At 41.0% G+C, this 19,012-nt stretch overlaps 2 long non-coding RNA genes across 2 annotated transcripts in view; both read right to left on the bottom strand.

The window, feature by feature from the left end:
- The window catches only part of Gm39431, a 106,814-nt gene extending 98,941 nt beyond the window's left edge, over positions 1-7,873 (bottom strand). The window contains exon 1 of the long non-coding RNA XR_871284.1: positions 7,746-7,873. This is a non-coding gene — a long non-coding RNA (predicted gene, 39431). The remainder of the gene's footprint in view (positions 1-7,745) is intronic.
- Positions 1-19,012, bottom strand: part of 2900079G21Rik (RIKEN cDNA 2900079G21 gene) — a 114,649-nt gene that overhangs the window by 32,858 nt on the left and 62,779 nt on the right. The gene's annotated exons all lie outside the window — the stretch shown is intronic.

Genomic DNA, 19,012 nt, shown 5'->3' with positions numbered 1-19,012 from the left:
ACTGTAACTGCAAAGCAAGTTTAATAGGCATATTGTTGTGCGGTTGCTCATAATTAAGACATTTGATAGATTTCACCTAATCATGAAACATCTGCCTTATTATCCTGTTCAATGAGCATTTACATAGAAGTTAATAAAAGTTTTTATTAAAGTTCTTCCTTCATCAAAATATGAAAATAGGGGAAGAATTTATTAATGAACACAGTGAGATGGGATTTGATTGCATAGACTGCCTCCCAAGATCAGCAGACTTCAGTTAATTCCACTTGTATATAACCTTTCTTCATACTCAGGACAGCTTATAAAGCCCCCTACCACCATGGAAATAGCTTATTGTGATAATTATATACTATAGCATTGACATTAGTTTGCACCCTACAAAATTGGAAACTTCTTGGCTTGAGCTGCTTACATTATAAAAAGCAGGCAATTAAAAATAGAGGAGAGAAAGAATAGTACTATATTGTTAAATTGTTACTTTATTTATCACTAAGAGATTTTTATATAATTTCTTTCTTGCATATGTGTATGGTATGCATGTATGCATGAATGTTCACATGCATATGGGTACATGTGTACATGCAAGTATGCATAGACCTAAAGTTGATGCTGAGTGTCTTCTTTGCTTACTGTCTACTTTATTTATTGGAACATGATCTATCTCATAGAACCCAAAATCCTCCAGTCCTGTCTAGTCTAACTGGTCAGTTTCTTCTGGGATCCTGTATCATTGCCTTCCAGGTGCTAGGACTACAGTGGATTATCACACCTGCCCAGCTTCTACATAGGTGATGCAGACCTGAAATCTGTCCTCTAGTCTGCACAGCAAGTGCTTTATCCAGAGCCATCTCCCCAGTCCATTAATCAATTTGACATAATATGTTATTTGTATGTATTTATCAATTTAGGGTTGACCCACGGTATTGAACAATCAGTTTGATTGTTCTTCCCTGGGGAAGACTATTTCTTCTTCTTTCAGCATTACTTAGTTATCTGTAGTTCTTTCTCTATGGCTCTGGGAGATTCCCTTCTTCCAGGTTAGCATGTGTATTGGTGTCTTCCTTTGACCACAAATTTGATTGAGCATGGGAAGGGTTGGAGAAAGGGATGGGGAGGGGGAAATGATGCAATTATATTTAACTTAAAACAACTAAATAATGAAATTTGAAATATTTTGGATGACTGTTCAACAGAATTGTTTACAGCAGTGTTTGGGATTAAATATTGTATAGCCCTGACTTTTGGCTACTTGGTCTCACATCACTGACACCTCATGCTGGCTGTACCCAGTGTTTCTGCAGTGTTTTCTCTGTGGGAATGAACTGTTTATTCTGGTGCTTACGTTCATCATCTTTGGCATCCTGTGGCGTCCCCAGTGCCCTGCCTTAATTCTTTTGATCGTTTGCTTGCTCCTCATTCTGAGCAGTCTTGCCCTTTCCTGAAATATCTAGGTTAACAAAGTTGACCATCCAACACAAACACAAAGACACAACCTGCTCTGGAATCTTAGTTGTCTGATCCTTCTGCCCATTTCCTATGTCAATGCTCTTATGTCCATGAAATTTCTCCTGCTCTTCTCTTTGCATGAACTGAACACAGTGACATTAAATGATAAAAACACCAGAAGAATGAGTAGCCTTGGAAAAGCTCTAGTTTCTACATTGAAAACTTGTTCTCACAGACATGAAGATTCACTCCTTCCATCTCTGACAATAACCTGGAATGTTTCATCCATTGTCTAGGATTGTGAGACTTTGTTTGTACCCAGTGGGCACAAACTGATTAATTTACAATGCCTGGTTTAGTCATGGGACCACAGACTGAAGTCAGTTGAACCAGAAAGGACCCACTCAAATCTAAGTTGGGTCTCTCTTTTTAATAGTTGAAGGGTCTAAAAATCTTAGTGTTTGAATAGCCATTTTCAAACACAGAGTTATCAAATGCCACTCCTGTAGGAGAATTTGGGTTTTCTGAGTCCTAGAAACCCTGTCTTCAGAGCCAACTTCTCTTTTTTTCCCTTCTTCTGGAAAAATCACACACATGTTTCCTTCAAACCTGGCCTTGGTTAGCTCTTTTCTTCTGCACTACCTCTAGGTATCTCCTTTCTTCTCACACAGAGGGAGGAAAATTTTTGGTAAACTGGTTTGTTTGTTTCTCATCGATCACTGCTCTGATCTGTCTGATTCCAGCCCTGGACATATCTTCCTAACACACTGGTATTACCATCTTTATCTCTGGCTCTAAGAACAATCAATAAAATAAATATCTCAAAGATAAATATAACTCTTCAAACTGCACTTTAATCCCTTCCAGGACCTCAGCCTGCCACTTGGGAAAATGCATCTCTTACTTTGATCTTATGTACAGTGTAGCCACCCACTACTTCCCACTTAACAAGCACCTCAATATAATATCATTATTTCTACCTAGCAACAGCCTTCCTATTTTCTGTTCTCTGCCATGGGTGACTGCATCTCTATTTATCCCTGGAACTCCTGTGCCTTATAAGACACCACACACAACTTCATTTCACGTTTACCCATTGGCAAACTCATCCAAGGTACAAGAACATCTGAAGTAATTATGAGAGGAAGCATTGCATGAAGACCTTGAAATATGAAGAGCCACAAAGAATGTTGGCTAGGAGTATTCAGATACATTGGAAGAAACCCAATTAATGCTTCGTAGATGGTGATGTTGGTATCAAAAGGTGATAGCTTCTGAGTTTGGGCATAATTTTATTAACTTGGAGTATATGTGTGTAGTGATTTTCTCTTAAAATAGACCATTTGGAATCCCTTGTCAATTCTTTTCATTACTTTCCTGAAATGGATCAATTTCATCCCTGGCTTGTTTGACAGTCAACAGGGAAATTGGATTGCTTTTGAACACGTAAGTGGGCTCCCACTCCTTCCCTACTTGAAAGAAAATGCTTATTTGTAGCACAAATAAACACCACACGTGTCCGTTTCCATAAGAAAAAAATTCTTTGAGGAAGTCACTCAGCTAAGAAATATACTAGGGAAAAGATGCTAGATAAAAGTTTGTAAAATGAATTAGGGTAAAAAAATATATGGCCCATTGGACCCATTTACTGCTATGTCAAGAATAGCTGTGGCATATAAGTTCTCAATACTTTAGGAAACTCCTTATCCTCAGCATGAGTGGAGTGAGATTGGAGATATCTACATTAGACACAATAGATTCTCTCTCTCTCTCTCTCTCTCTCTCTCTCTCTCTCTCTCTCTCTCTCTCTCTCTCACATACACACACACACACACACACACACACACACACACACACACACATTCCTTTCTCCTTCTGCCTCTGTGTGTGTGTTTGTGTGTGTATATGTGTTTGTATGTTCGTGTGTGTTTGCTTGCATGTGCATGTAAATGCCAGAGGTCAACCTTGATTGTTTCTCATGACTCTTTTTGCCTTTTATTTTCTTTTTAATTTTGAGACAATCTCTTGTTGGCTCAGTTCACCTTTTTATCTAACCTTGCTGGCAAGGGAACCCCAGGATTCTAAGCAAGCACCAGGATGCCTTGACTATTTTGTAGAGGCTCTCAGGATAGAAATCTAGTCTTTACTCTTGAACACTAAGTTATTTAAACACCGATCTATTTTCCTGTCCTTAAAAGTTTTTCCTTTAGTGTTACTTGTTTAGCATTATTTTATTTATTCTAAGAGAAAACAAGAAAATAATCTTGGTTAATAATAATTAAATTCTAAGTACAAGTCACACCACAGAATCTCACTTTCCTCCAAGTCTCCAAGGACTGAGCACCAGGCACTAGTGTCAAGCACAACCTCGAGAGAGCATATCACAGCACTCCTCATAGGCTGCTGTCACCAAGTTCATATCACACCTCCTTCTGTGTGACTCCCTCACGTGCTTTCTCTAGAAGAGACCATTCATCTGGGTGATGCTCCAGAAGACACTCACTCTGTCTCATGGCCTTCTTGTTCTTTGACTTCAACAAAGTCAACTATATTTTCTCTCTCTCAGAGCCCATTGTTTTTGAACAGTAACTCAGTGTTCCTTGGACTTGCTTGGTATTACTCCTAGAGTTTCCCTGTTGGTGGGAACATTCAGTTTTCTAAAATGTTAACTATTTTGGAAATGAAATGTCTGTTCAAGAAATACAATCTCGGAAATCTATCTACCAACTGATGTTTTCCAAGAGAAAAGAGTTTCCAGTTACCACCAATAAAATAAAATATTGCTACTGATAAGAATATTTATAATCAAAATGCAAAATGAAGTCTTGCAACTTAGCAGTTAAAAAAAAAAGCTCAATTAAAAATAAGGAAATATCTTTCATAGTGCCAAACGTACTATGTAAGTCATTGGGGGAAAAGAGAGATCAATAATCTTCCCAACACTGGACTCTGCATGCTACAGTACTGACTCGCAGGGAAGTATTTCCGAATCTGTAAGCAGGAGTTTATAGGAGGGAGCTAGGGAAGACAGGGGCTGTATCTTGCCAGCTGTGTCTCCTGAGAGTCAGAGTGACATCTGTATGGTCACAGAGCTCTACCACAGTCTCTTTATTTTATGTTGGCCATTTCTCTGTACCTTGCCCTGCTTCCCAGCTCTCTGATGCTTTCTCTGTGTGTCACTTGTACAAAGATCTCAAACACTGTTTTAAAGCCTTTCGTCTGAGAGCCAAGGACTTCAGCTAATTTTTCTTATGATTACAGTGTGAGTGTATGCCAGTCGTAAAACACAGCATTATTTTTGCACCAACTTTCTCTCTCTTCTCAAGTTCTTATTTTGTTTGGAGACAGCTCGTCTAGTCCAGGCTAGCCTCAAACCCTTGATTCTCCTGTCCTAACTTCATGAGTGCTGGGATTACGGGTGGGTACCACCATGTCCTATTTATGCATACAGGGCCTCCTGCTAAGTAAGCACTCTGCCAACTGAGCTACATCCCCAGCCTTTTCAACATAGTACATCTAAGATGCAGTGGCTCCCAAGACCCATACAGATCTCTGGCAAACAAAATCACACCCTTAGATGTGTGTGATGCATAGAAAATAAGGCATCTGAGTATTTTCTGTGGGGATTTCTTTGAGGTCATAACCATTCATCTATAAAAATAAATGTAATCAGGATTAAGGATAAGGGACTTTTGTATGTAGGTATGTGTGCATGTGTGATGGTGTGTGCACTCACATTCATAAAGAGCCCAGAGTCAGCTTTGTCATTCACTTTGCAAGACCAAGGCTGTCAGGCAGAAAACCTGAACAATCTCTCCATCTCTTTCTATTAGGAGCATGGCCCAGTGTTCTTGGAACTAGCTACCTTCACTCCCAGTAAGGTGTCTCCTAATTTCTAGGGCTCTGTTATACCAGGGCCTACATAGTACAAAGAGCTAACAGACCATCCTTTGACCTCTGTGTGTGCTTCCTTAAATGTGTGTGATTACACATATATACAACATACAAAATAAATAAATAGAATAAAACATTTCTTAAATAGTGCAAATGTATGTTGAATGAATAACAAAACATAATGCGTGAATTCATTAGGGTAACTATTCAGTGACTCTACATGATTCCAGATTGAGAAAGTTCACAAGAGTAATCACCCCACAGGGTATTTTTATAACACACCCTGTGCACACCAGGACAGAAATGCAGACATGAGTAAGTCCTCAGCTTTGCCCTTGAGGGCTGCACAGTCTATGAAAAAAGTAGCCGATCTATAATACACATCCACAGTGGATTTACTTCAAGAGAAAAATTATTTTCTGTTCCAAGCATTGTGGGCACTAGCCATGCAGTCTTGTCTTAATTGAAATCCTCAGCAGAGTACTCATCACAGACATGAAGACAAGGGGAAGTGCTTCACTTTGGAGAGCATATGCCTGGATTGTGAAGTTCGCTTCCTCTAAGCCCAGCTCAGCTCGTGGTAGTGGATTGATTCTCACATCAAAAAGAACCCAAAGCTATACGTACTTAACCTTTGCAACCAGCTACTGCAAGACGAGAAATAAGCAAGCCTTAGGAGGGGAAATGAGTTGCCTGAGACTCCTCGGCTCTTTTAATCTTCTGAAAGATGGGGAATAAATCAATAAATAACAATAACATCAGGATGGGCAATTATAGTTTCAGACCACTTAAGAACACTGGGAAGAAGTGGATGGTTCTAGTAGCTTCCTTCCTTTAAAAGTAGCATCAGCCTAAATCTTTACTTCTGAAACTAGGGCAGAAGTGTGGCAGGCATTCATGTGTTCAGCCCCAATTGGAAACACACAACAAAAATGAAAAGAAATTGAAAAAGTATCTCATGTCAACAGTTCACCCCCTTCATAATCTTTTATCAAATTCTAAAGTGCATTTTTGAAACTATAGCCTACACAACGTCATTCTATATTTATGAATGGCAAGATTATTTGAACCTTTGCCTGCAAGTTGCTCATTTTGAGTGAAGACGACTCATTCCAAGAAGTAACATTACTTATTTTTCTTTTTAACTTATCATATTATAATTTTGACTTAAGCACAAAATATTCTGCTAATGAGTTTTACTGAAGGAAACCTAAGCCTTATTTTGTCCTCTTTCTGGCTACGCATTTTTCCTAATACAAAAAGTTCTTTCCCCCCAGATTTGGAATTGTTGAGTCCACGGATGACTGCAGACTCCTGTTCCTCCTGCCTCCTTTCAAAACCTGAAGCTCCAGGTACTTGCCGACACACCTGCCCTGCATACTGTGAAGGACTGAACCCAGAGCCTCTGGTGGAGGAGATAAGCACTCTACCAACTCAGCCCTGGCAAAAAGTTCCTTCAAAGAGGGAAATAAATACATGGTTGCAGCAACTTCACTCTAGTCCACAAATAAATCAGAGAATCCTGGCTAACTTCCTTCCATGCCACGTATCTGAGGTTCGTGCTAGAGCCAACTGTGTGACTCAGGCCCTCCTCCCTCGTGTTTTGTGTAACTCTGGACTTCAAACACCGAAGGGCAGAGATAATATGCATGTTCTGTCTCACAGGGCGAAATCAGGAAGCACTTAGTGAGCCATTTTTCAGTGCAGCAACAAACCTTGCAACCTACCACAAAAGCCCTTCACATTCCACTCCTTGTACTTTCCAGGTCCCTACACTCTCTAAATGTAACTGCTTTCTTGATATTCACTGTGTTATCATCTGCACTCACAAAAAAAGTAAATAAAGGAGAACATAGGTATGAAAGGGAAATAACTGATGAAAGACATCATTATTTTGTGGAGTACTGCACAGCAGTTTTCAGAGATGAAGACTGAATTGTTCTGCTCATTCTTCATTCACAAACACACACAAATACTGTCCTGGCTTCTTGGGGCATGAGAACGAGCAACACAGGCATCTATGCCCTTCAAGATCTGATAGTCTAATGGGCAAGACTTACAGCAAACAAGAAAGCCAGATTAACTAATAGAGTCAATTATAGCTGCCAAGAACAAAATCAGACAACAGAGGGAGGTTCAGGGTGCTGAACAAGGAAGTTTTTTCAGAGCTTGTGAGCCTTTGATGACAATGGAGTGAGGCTGGAGAAAAAAATATCAAGAACAATGGAGAGCAGAAGAAGAAATGCTTGAATGGAATCAAGGAACGTGCAGGAGAGAGAGACAGAGAGACAGAGAGTCAGAAAGAGAGGAGAGATCAGGGAGGGGGGAATCAGATCAAGGAAGAGAGCTGTGGTAGGGACAAGCTCTGGAACCTTTGGGGAAGATTCCAGCAAGAAAATCCTCACCATCCTGATGCTTGAAAGATCATGCTGGCCGAGCAGGAGGGCCAACACCTCACAGACCCCTTTCAGAGAGCTTGGAAGAGTTCTGTAAAAAATAAGATGAATTTAAAGAAAAAAAAAGACCTAACTGAAAACAAAAACAACTCCCTCCAAATGCAAAACATCTCTAAGGAGTGAGCCTAGTGATACAAAAATAGCAAAATTAGTACTTTCAAACCACACAGTGTAGGACATGACAGTGTACGACAAGATCGGGTGTGCAAACGCCTATTTAAAAAGCACCCTGGGAGGGAGTGGAGGCGCCATGCCAAACACAGGAGAGAGAAATAACTCTGAGAACCCAGTGGGCCTGCCTGTGGGTGAGGGTAAGCCTCTTCTGTTTACTTCTATTTCTGGCAACAATAATGCATTCATTTGTTGATTGCCTGTCTTAAGTATGAATAGCAAAAATTATAAAGCTGAATCAGGCCCTAGGGGACTTGTTTAAATTAAAAATCATAAAGGTATGTTTTAACAGCTACCCAGGAAGAGATAAATATTTTAGAGGATGCATAATTCCAGAGGCATGAACTGAATCTGATCAATATGAGTTTCAAATTTTTACTTCTGAATCATTTTTTTTTCTGCAACATTAATTCAGGAACTGGAATGCACGTTTCCAGAGAAGATGGGAGGACCCAGAAGATGTGTGAGGAGAGGCAAGTGTTGACTAGAACAGCCATTGTTGTCTAAAGCACCTGGTGGAAGATTCCACAGAAGTTAGTTTCCAGGGCATTCATGCTGGATGGAGAATCCTGATGTGACAGCTCTTCCTTGTCTGAAGGGTTGACAGGGACAAACAGTTGCTCTCCCTAAGTCTATATCCTTGGGCTCACATGCAACTAAAGCTTTCTACCTGATGATATAGTAGGAATAGCAGACAGTGACTTGGGTGGGAACAGGGACATCAGTTTGTTGCAGGAGAATGGTTCATTTTGTCCCATGAACAAACCCAAATAGCCGGACATATGGTAGGGTCGAGAATGTTCGTCTCCAGGCATGGTAAGAAATAAAGCTGGTTGAGTAAAGATTTAATAACTATGTAATTAATAAGAACAAGAACGCACAAGTTTCTGGGGATGGAAGAAACATGGAGGAGTGAAAAAAAAACATGTGATGTCTTACGCTTTCAGACAAGAAAGACATTAGTTACGAATTCTTCTGAAGTAATGGCTGCCCAATTTTAATTCGGTTATGGGTTCCACTAAAGTGTGGCATCGTCATGAACCCAACCCCAGAATACCAGCAAAGAACAGCTCCAGATGAATCCCGGGACTCTAGAGCCCTGGTGAGTGTAGGCTTAGGTGATATCTGTGGGTGGACAAAGAATAAAAGCTTCCTGAAGTTCAAGGAGAGACTGCAGAGTTATTCAGTGTTTCCCGCCCATAGATACCAATGGTGGAGAGCTCTCATAGGATGGTTGAAGTAACACAGATGGGAACAGAGCAGGGTGTGTGTGTGTGTGTGTGTGTGTGTGTGTGTGTGTGTGTGTGAATATGTATGCTCAGATGTATATGTAGGCTAGAGGACTTCAGGTGTCATTTCTCAGACTGTCCACCATTTGTAGAGGCAGGGATTTTTGCTAGTCAGTCACTCTTTAAGTAATCTAGCCTGACTGGTGAGTGAACCCAGTAACCCATCTCACTCTACCACCCCAGTGCTAGGATTACAACCATGTTTCCTTGCTCCTGAATTCATTTTTTCCCTCTACCAAATAGGTCCTGAGGATCAAACTCAGGTACTCAGGCTTGGTGGTAAAAATTCATGTAGATGGCTCAGAGTTAGCTGTGGCAAATAGCACACACACACACACACACACACACACACACACACACACACACACAAATACATAATAGAAGAATTTAAAACTATTTTATTTTCTGTATCTCTTACACTGTAATGATAGGTAACCTAGATATTGACTGGCAGTGAAGAGGATTTTCAGCCTTTTGACTCAAGCAAGTCAGGAGTGGAGCTTGGAACTCCATGTTAGCATTCCGTCTAAACTCCACCCCCACAGTTACCTGGCAACAGCTGGATAGGCCTGGCCCACTATAAAAGGAGCTGCTTGCCCCTTTTTCTTACTCCTGCTTCTCTCCCTGCCTCTTGCCCCTTTGCTCCCCCTCGTTCTCCATCCCCTTCCCCCCCTCTCTCCACATGCTCATGGCTGGCCTCTACTTCTCTCTCCCTCTCTCTGCCTTTCTCTGCCTCTACTACCCTCTTAACTCCCCTCCCCATGCCCTGAATAAACTCTATTCTATACTATCCTGTAGTGTGGCTGATCCCTCAGGGGAGCAGGGTGCTTTGGCATGGGTCCACTGAGACATCCCCTGCCCCCATACCTCACCACACCCCTATGGAACTTAACCCTCTACTACCTCTTTATCTTTTTATAAACACATCACTCCACTTCCTCACCATAAGAATCAGAAGCTAGAGTCCTTGAAGACAAATCACTCTGTCCATAAATAAAGCACAGACTTTGAATTCAATGATCCCAAAATGGAAACTCACACTTCCAAAATCTTACTATCGAATCACCCCTCTCCAATTCTATGAGAAGACATCATTTCCCAGGCCTTGTTCACTTGGTTGAAATATTTACAGAGGAAGCTGGTCTTATTTTCCCATCTTATCTGCATCCTTCTGCCAAGATACACATAATTAAAAAGTGATCTTTCATTCAAGCTCTGCATTTTTATGGAAACACCTCTGCCTTTGAGAGTCTTAAACCTCCTATGTATTAAGACATGGGGTAATTTGAGGAGGCTGGAGCGGTCCTTTTCAACCTGAGATTTGAGTCCGGAATGATGAGGGGATCAGAGTCAAGATGTAAAACACAAGCAGGTGAGAAGCAAGTGTAGACACTTCTAAGTCTTGGAGGGATCTAAGCCATGGCTGCTGGAGAGCAGAGAAGATGCCAGAAGCTTCTGACTATCTGAGTGTGTGTGTTGAGAGAAACAAGTATCAGAAACAATTGAGTAGGAGATAGGCAGTTGCAGTTGGGGGAGGGGATCAGGGACACATTTAGAGTTTTCCCCAAGACTAACCCATAGGAAAGACTTGCATATGGGGTCTCAGTATTGTAAGTACAGTAAATAGGAGCTAGAGAGATGGCTTCTCAATTAAGGGCACATATTGCTCTAATAGAGATTGGTTCTCAGTGCCCAGGTCAGGCTGCTCACATCACCTGTAATCCCAGTTTCAGGTAATTTAACATCCTCTTCTAGCCCCAACAGGTATCTACACTTATGTACACATACTTCCATGCACATAAACATACATGTAACTTGATAATAATCAAAATAAGTCTTAAAATAAGCAGAAAAAATGGACATACCTGAGGGTGCTTTTGAAGGCAAATTAAACAAGACTATCTTATGTGATAAGTGTGGGTGGCAGAGAAGAAAGTATCAGAGCACTGGTAACTTTCTGTTTTAAGGCCTAGAATGCTGGTGCCATTTTATTAGCCAGAGAGTTGGAAATGAATAAACATGAGAGAGAAAAACTATAGAGGCCATTTGGGTCCCAATCAGATGAACTCAGGTCTAATGTTTCATTGAATTATCATTGCAATCTGATAAGTCACAGCATCACACAGAGAACAGATTAAAGTATTAGAATCATTCTCTCATGGCATCCCACGTGTGAGTGACAGGTGTGAGAAATTGCTGGAGCCAAAAAATAAGAGGCCCTGATGTTAAATTCAAGGAGCAAACTTTATCAGAATGGTAAAGAAGGAGTTTATTGGGGTGCAGCTGAGAAGAGGGTAAAGGGCAAACTGAGGGAGAGCAGAGTGGATCTGGAATGTGGAAGTCGCTATTGGTCTTTTGCCATGAAGGAGATTAAGCATGTTCTAGACAAGCATGCAGACTCTTAATCATGTGCTTGGCCCCAGTTATTGTCTTGTTGTGTTGTTCTTGACACATGTTCTCACTATACAGATCAATCATCCTCAAGGGAATTGTGTCACTGAGGGTGGCCTCGAACTCTCAGGGCTTGTGCCTCTGCCTCCCCAGTGCTAGGACTATAGGCGTTCACCACCCTATCTGGATAATGTTAATCTATGCAGAAAATGTTGGTGATGTCTCAGGAGCAAAGGTCCAGCTGATGCTCTTCAGATAATAAATGGAGATAGTTTGTTGAAAGAAAACACTGACAGCAAAATACTGACGTTTAAAGAATAGCTCTTACAAGAGTAGGGGATCAAGGTCACCTTGAATGTGTTAGGAAGTTCTTGAGTATTTTCTGCTTACTGCTTGCTCTTTGTACTTCTTCTTCATATTAACAATATCACTGACAAAAAAAAAAAAACTAGTGCTGATAGGTCCTGGATCACTATTCTTAGCCTTTCCATAATGGCAGCTCTTTGGTGCTAATGGGGACCCTTCATCTATGGTGATATCAGAGACTACTCTAGAACACAGATCATGATTACTCATGTGACCAAGACTTAAAATGATGCTGAGGTGACAGCACGGGGATGGCTGTTTTGGTTTTGGTAGTGCTAATGAATGAGCTGGTGGAAGAGGTTATTGTTCACTCTGGCTAGCAGTGTAGCCCAAGATATACATTTTACTGGCCCTGAATAGAGAATATGAGATTATGCAATAGTAACTAAACCAAGTCACAGCTACTCACTATTCCTTCCAAACTCTATACCACATATTAAACATTTAGAGCCCTTTGTTTGTTTCTGAATGGCTCTGTTCCTTTGCAGCTTCCAAGAATCCAGGGCATGTTTGCCATTGATATGACTCAAAAACAAATTCTCTTGTCCTATGATGTCTAGCAACACTGCACCTGTAAGGTAGACCTAGCCCCAGGACCGTTATCCAAAACAGAGTCCTCTGTCTTGTCTCATGTCTTCCTTGACCTTTCTGTTATAATGTGTAACTTAGAGGGACCCTAAGAAAAGATTATATTCAAGTTGACTGCTTGAAGTAGTATACAATATCTAGTTTGTTTTTAAAGTTCAAGGTGCACCTCATTGTGTGCTTTGGTGATGTAAGAATCAGAATTTATGGAGGAAGAGAATGATGGGAAGGACATGGAGCTCCTAGATGGTGTCATGTCTGAAGAATTGGGAGATAGTGAGCTGAATGGTTTGTGAACTGGGGTGGATGGATAGTGTAGGGAGACAGACAGATGCCAAAGAGCATGGACAGGAAGATACAAACTACACAGCGCTCTCTCTCTCTCTCTCTCTCTCTCTCTCTCTCTCTCTCTCTCTCTCTCTCTCTCTCTCTCTCCTCAGCCTCTATCAATTTCTCTTTCCAAAAACTCCCTTGGTTTCATTCTGAAAAAAAATATCTCCTTTAGAACCAACAAAAGTCAGCAACCTCAGTGGTTTTACTCTACTAAAAGGGTTGCCTGAGTTAGATAAATCGGGAGTTTCTTTCATGGGACTTGAAACTTAGAAGAACATAAAGACTGAGCTGTCTGGGGTCCATTCTGTGCATGCATGCCAATGTGCACGTGTGTGTCCCTGTATAGCATCTTAATTCTGCTGCTTTTTACTTCCCAATGCCCTTGGTTTCTGCATTGCTTAACTAATCTTTCAAACTTGATATTATATACTATTTTCAAGCTCTCTATTGTTGGCCAACAAGGATATACTGTTTCAAGAGAGAAAGTTCATTAAGCTTTAAATAAGAAAAGTTAGAAGGGAAGCATGAACATGCACTCCCTGTGTTAATACTTTTCTGTTGCTATGATAAAGTGCCTGACAATATATCATATTGGTGAAGAAAAGATTTATTTCTTCTTACAATTCAAGAGGACATACATTCTATCATGGTGGGGGAAGTACAGTGGTGAAGCATTTGGGTGACCCATTACATCTCATCCACAGACAGGAAGAAACTAAAACAAAAAGACCAGACTACAAAACCTCAAAGTCCACCCCCCAGTAACATACTTCCTCTGGACATGTTCCACCAGTAAAAGTTCTACAGCTTCCCAAAGAGTACTATGAGCAAGTGACCAAGTGTTCAACATATGAGTCTGTGAAGACATGCCTCATTCAAAACACATAAACACAGCATTACTGATGCTGCAAGAAAGTGGGAAGGAAGGGACTGAAAAAAGACAAGAACGAGCCACACAACAAGCATGTTGCTAGCATGTCCGTGAGATACCACAAATAGGCTGCTAAAGAATGAGAGGTTGTCCAGAGTCCTCTTATAGTCCATGCTGACTGCCAGGAAATTTCTGTAAGGAGGTGTGAAAACTGTAAATATGTACAGTGAGTCCTATGCAGTGTCTTAATCATTACTGGAGAAGTAGATCATGGCATGTCATGTGATGTCATTCCCACAAAGCTGTTCTTTCTCTTTGAGCTCAGCAGGACCAATAGAGTCATCAATTCTAATATCCTGGGGAAAGAAGTTCAATTTCCCCATCTAGCATCAGACACCCCTATTTTCACTTTTAAATGTGCACATTTTCTCATATGCGAGGGCTAGCTGAAAGCAACTAGCCTGCCTATATGAGCTATGACTCCAGGACTTAAAAGGAAGCTATTGCTGGTACCCTTGGAGTCAAGCAACAACTGGGCATATCAAGGTATGATGCAGACATTGTGCATATCAGTGGATCCACTGTGCAGCTCTCCCTCCTTCCTCCCCATCCCTTCTCCCCACCCCTCCTCCAGCCTCCCCATACCCTCTTCCCTTGCTGTTACTTCTTCCTCTCATCCTCACAAGCTTTCTGTGAACATAACTTACTCAAAGCTCTGAACATCAAGTTCAAAGGTTGTCTTGTTTTGATGTCTTCTAATTGCACTTATTTTTTTTAAAAGTTCTCATATATGCACATGTACATGTATTCATGTGTAAATGTGGGTAACACTGAAATTATAGACACCTATGCTTTGGGATGCCTGACTTGTTTAATGTGCCTGGGATATAGAGGCTCAAGTTCAAGTCCTCACACTTGTATGACCGGCACTTTGACTCAGTGAGTTATGGCTCCAACCAGTATTGAATCTTCATAGAGCCCACTCCCATTTGAATGACAGACTGACTATTCAATCTTAGAAATCATGGAGTCTCTACTTTATTTCCACAAGTAAGAAAGAAACTCAGTTTTTCATTTTGGAAGAAACAAAAGCAAAGAACCCAGATGCCTCTGAACAGAGGAATGGATACCAAAAATGTGGTACATTTACACAATGGAATATTACTCAGCTATTAAAAAGAATGAATTTATGAAATTTCTAGGCAAATGGTTGGACCTGGAGGGCATTATCCTGAGTGAGGTAACCCAATCACAAAAGAACTCAAATGATATGTACTCACTGATAAGTCGATATTAGCCCAGAAACTTAGAATACCCAAGATATAAGTTACAATTTGCAAAACACATGAAACTCAAGAAGAACAAAGACCAAAGTGTGGACACTTTGCCCCTTCTTAGAATTGGGGACAAAACTCCCATGGAAGGAGTTACAGAGACAAAGTTTGGAGCTGAGACAAGAGGATGGACCATCTAGACACTGCCATATCCAGGGATCCATCCCATAGTCAGCCGCCAAACGCTGACACCATTGCATTCACTAGCAAGATTTTGCTGAAAGGACCCTGATATAGCTGTCTCTTGTGAGACTACGCCGGGGCCTAGCAAACACAGAAGTGGATGCTCACAGTCAGCTATTGGATGTATCACAGGGCCCCCAATGGAGGAGCTAGAGAAAATACCCAAGGAACTGAAGGGATTTGCAACCCTATGTGTGGAACAACATTATGAACTAACTAGTACCCCGGAGCTCTTGACTCTAGCTGCATGTGTATCAAAAGATGGCCTAGTCGGCCGTCACTGAAAAGAGAGGCCCATTGGACTTGCAAACTTTATATGCCCCAGTACAGGGGAACGCCAGGGCCAAAAAGTGGGAGTGGGTGGGTAGGGGAGTGGGGGGGGGGTATGGGGGACTTTTTGGATAGCATTGGAAATGTAAATGAGGAAAATACCAAATTAAAAAAAAAAAAGAAACAAAAGCAAAGAATTTCAGTTCTGGTCCATCATTGCCTTAAACATCTGTCCCTTGACAACCGTTGATTGACTCACAATCATAACAAGAGATGTTGCTTCACACAATACTTCTGTTACCTTACTGTCTAGAACATGGGTTTCAGATCTGCCCAGCTTCTGTTTCTTCCTTTAAAATTCACATTTAAATCCACTCACTTCAACGTCTTCTATCAGAGACTTCCCTGTCCTTCATTAATATTCAAAACATTCCTTGTGCCAGTCATTAAAGACAATGACAGTAACTTCTTGTAGGAGAATGTAAGAGAAGAACATTAGTACCCTCAGCCCTTATATTTTTGCTATTACCACTAAAGCATACTTGGTTGCAACACAGCAGCTTATGCTTCTCTTTCAGTATAAAATCCTTGAGGCTATGAAAAATTTGATATAGCATAAGCTCCTGGTCTCCTGTTCCTGGATCTATTCACTTCTCAATAAATGGATATTAAATAAAACACCACACAAATTTGCTATGTAGAAGGAACCCACTGTCTTTACTCTGTTCCTGAGAACAGCTTTTATGAGAAGGCATAAAAGCATCCCAGACCGTGATTGTCAAGTGCATTTCAATAATTAAATTCTGAGGAACAATTTAAAGCACACATAGTTTTCTCCCAAATCTTCCCTAGAGACCGTGCTGCTCATTGAGGTTCTCGGGCTTCATTACCTGTTCATTGTTCTGTCTTCACGTTGGCTGTATTGGCAGGGATGAAATGGAGGGAGCTGGAACGGGAGCTGAGGCAGCTGAAGGGAAGGATCAGTTTGCCCAATAGTCATCTTGGTGTTCATTCGGTCTCAGCCAAGCTTTCTGCTTTAAATGAAATGAAGCACGTTTTGCCTGAATTTAAGTTGGCATCTAATGACAAAAGTTCTACAATCAGTGAAATAAACAGACTTCAACAAGTCTATTATGAATTGCATGCCTCATTTTCTCTCTCTGGATAATGGGGTTAATAACTGCTGTCCTGGTATAGGAGCTCTGTATTCCTCACAGCACGTGGAACACAGTAGAAGACTAATCCAAATGGGGTCTGGCCAGCACGAGCTCATGTGCTCAGACTAAGCCTGGGCTATTTTCTCTTCCTGTCTACTCAGTCCTTAGAAATCGTCCTACTGTATCAGGACTGCTCAAAACAAATGTCCAAACTTTACCCAAAACCGATCACAGAAAATCTTTCTATCTTGAATTCCTCGAGCCTATTCTTTTCCTCTTCCAGGAAATCTCGCTGCAGCTCATCACATGTAATGTTATTTATCATTAGGGGTAAAGCAGTGATTATTCACTGCCTTTGGAGGAAACACTACGCTTCCTAGGTGCTTCTTAATCCTGCAGAGGGTGAGAATTCTGAGGCAAAATACTTATACTTTGTGGTGTGGACAGTAGAGAAGGAACATGATCTCTGGAGAGATTATAGAAAATATTTCTTTGAATATTTAGTGAGTAAGGAATGCTGACAACACACTGCATTTGAATAAGCAGCACTCTGGCTTTAAGCAAATGCACAGAATTCAATGTCTCATGCTCCGTTCTTCAAAGGACATTTCACAAGTTATCTGATCTGATGCTCACTGACAGGGCCCATCAGATGCTTGGCAGAACGAAACGTTCAAAAGAATTTCACAAGGTGAGTAAACTTGGATCTCAGAGTTTCAAAGAGGCTGCTATTTTCAGCTTGCTCCTTGTTCTATTGGGAACTGATATTGTAGGGTTTAAGTGTTTACATAATGTGCCTGAAGGCTGTAGGCAGAAAGATTGGCATGATCGCCACACCTACACCCACCATGAGATAGGACGCCTGTGGGATAACTGAGCTAGACCTAAATTTAATTTTTTTCTTTTTCTTTTTCAAACCATGATCTCACAAAGCCAAGGCCGAGCTCATACTCAATGGAGTCTAAGCAAGTCTTGGACTCCTGCACCTCCTTGCCAATTATTAGGATTATAAAGGTGTGGCTTCCATAGCTAGCTTCTAAATTTGAGTATCCTGATTCAGGTATATTTCTTATGGAGGCTGGTAAGTAAGTGGTGGTTGCTTCCATATAGATTTCTTAATTATATTAAGCTTTTTAAAATCAGATCAATCTAAGTAGTAGATAAATAAAACAGAATAACAAAAACAGAAAGAATTGGGTATATCAATTGATTGATATGGCCAACATTTGTTAGTATTCATGGATATGTCCAGTGCTTGTCACAGTCCATATTCACTGGTACTTTCCTCTTTCTGTAATACTCTTAACTTCAACGATGATTTGCAGGATTCAAGTCATAGTGTTACAGTCCCCTCTAGGGTCATCTCCTGAAAGAAAGGAAATTCTGAGGCTGGAAAGATGGCTTGGAAGTTAAGAAAATATACTGCTCTTCCAGAGGAGCTGGGTTAGTTCCCAGCACCCATGTCATGCAACTCACAACCATCTGTAACTCTGAGTCAAGAGAACCTCCTGTCACTTCCTCTTCTAGCCTCCACAGGCTCCTTTACACACAGCATAGACTCATACACATGCACACACACACACACACATACACACATGCACACACACACACACATACACATGCACATACACACACACACGCACATACACACACATGCACACACACACATGCACAAACATGCACATACATACACACATGCACATACACACACACTCACAAACATGCACACACACACACTCACACACACACATGCACATACACACACACATACACACACATGCACACACACACACACACACACACACACACACACACACACATACACACTCACACATGTAAGCTTTAAAAAAAATTAAAGAAAACTGAAAGAAAATCCTAATGCCAACCCCCTGGATTCAAAATAAAAAACAAAAAACCTATTCTGTACTAAACACTGTGAAGACAAAGATACCAAATGACTGCAGTCAGAGAAGCATGGAAGTCAAATGATTCTGTGAGTCAAATGGTTTCCCACCACCCCTTCCTGAGTTACAGGCAGTTCCTCTGCAATTCCACTGCCATAATACAGTGCACTCTTTATATGGGTCAGCTTCCCCACAAACATCAGGATGGTGAGGGCACAGCCTTATCTCTGAGTAGAAGAGGAAAAGCCTTGCTCTTAAGGGGGACAGAAAACAGAATGTGATTGGCACAGCTGAAATGTGTACTTTACCTAATTGCTACACAAGGATGACCCCTTGCTAAAAACATGCTCCAGTGATCACTA

This window comes from Mus musculus, chromosome 9 (genome assembly GCF_000001635.26).
Source record: "Mus musculus strain C57BL/6J chromosome 9, GRCm38.p6 C57BL/6J".
In the NCBI taxonomy this organism is placed as follows: Eukaryota; Metazoa; Chordata; class Mammalia; order Rodentia; family Muridae; genus Mus; species Mus musculus.
Note: the sequence above shows the minus strand (reverse complement) of the source record. Positions and strands in the feature narration are given on the sequence as shown.